A 1,386-nucleotide genomic window follows, 5' to 3' on the forward strand; every position below is an offset into this window, starting at 1 on the left:
TAGTAATGTTTATAATTGTGTGATGTATGTTTTATTTACCTACACTTTGGTTGGATCTAGACTATTGATCTCAACTATGGTTATGTGTTTGATTTCATTTGATTTCCCTGAAATTCGTGGAGATGCAACTGCATGTCTATAATTTAGACACTGAATGGACGTTCTATGTACCTGTAGATTTATTTTTTATAATGAATGACAAAAAAATTGGAAAATTAATATTTCAGCAGGCTGAAACATTTAAATTACAAATATTACCTCTGCTTGTGTTTCAAGATCTACTTAAATCTTTGTAGTTGAGCAAAAGGCAAGGTAAAGGTATCTAAACAAATAAATCATGCTAAGTTACATCTTAGTTAAAATAAATAAATTAGTTTATGTTTACTGTTATATACTTATTCATGTATTTTTTTACTGTTGTTGTAACCAAAATGATGATTGGACTGATTACTTCATAAAGGAGGTGATCTTGATCAATTTATTCTGCTTTATATCGATAAAGAACAACTTTCAATGTGTTTCCATTATGAATAGAAACATTTATTGTAAGGTATAATATACTTATAAGAGGTAGGACAATTGAATGAACGTTAGGCTTTTTTGTTGTCACACTTGTGTTTTCAAGAAAAAGATCTCGTTTCTTAATGTCATTTGTTCAATTCTGCAAATAGACTTTCTCTATAGTTATTATCGATCTAAACACTTCAATAAAGTTTTGTAATAATAGAATTATTTAAGGAGCCAATATTAGTATTTGTGTAGCATAAAATCAAAAGTAATAAAAGTATTATAGAGGTACACATTACCTGTCAAACTACGTTGTTACAGATTTGGCTATTGAATTGATCGATGGAGGCAAAATTGAAGACCCATGCTAGGTAAGGATCCAAGCTTTCATTGATTAGGTAGATTAGTGTATTCTTGGTAAACATGCCCATGATATTCAAGGGTATAGGGTTAAAAGTAGATTAGTGTTTGTCATTTTTCAAGAGGCATTCTCAAAGTATTTGTCATCTATTACTATAATATGTAAGCCTTTGCAAGATGTACCTCTTGAAAGGTAGGTATATGCCTATTTTGTCTAATGTTTGTCCTTGGCTATTATTGATAGTCATTCCATAAGATAACTTTATTGAAAATTGTTTCCTAGTAAAGAAAAGGGGCCATTTGTGATTTTTTGTTGTTAGAAGTATCCTTGGTATGAAATGTTTTTGTTTGTTCCACTTGAGGAAATCACTTTTCCTTCAATAATATTAAGGGCTAGTTATGTGATTATGAGCCTTGTTTCATTACATAGTCTAGAATTTTGGTTGATATTCTTGAGTAACTAATAACTTTATGGCATAGAGTTAATTTTGATAGTAATTTAGCTTAGTTCTTGTAGTA

The sequence above is a fragment of the Theobroma umbraticum genome, unplaced genomic scaffold (genome assembly GCF_002168275.2).
Source record: "Theobroma umbraticum cultivar Fairchild unplaced genomic scaffold, ASM216827v3 scaffold_55.0, whole genome shotgun sequence".
Taxonomy (NCBI): Eukaryota; Viridiplantae; Streptophyta; class Magnoliopsida; order Malvales; family Malvaceae; genus Theobroma; species Theobroma umbraticum.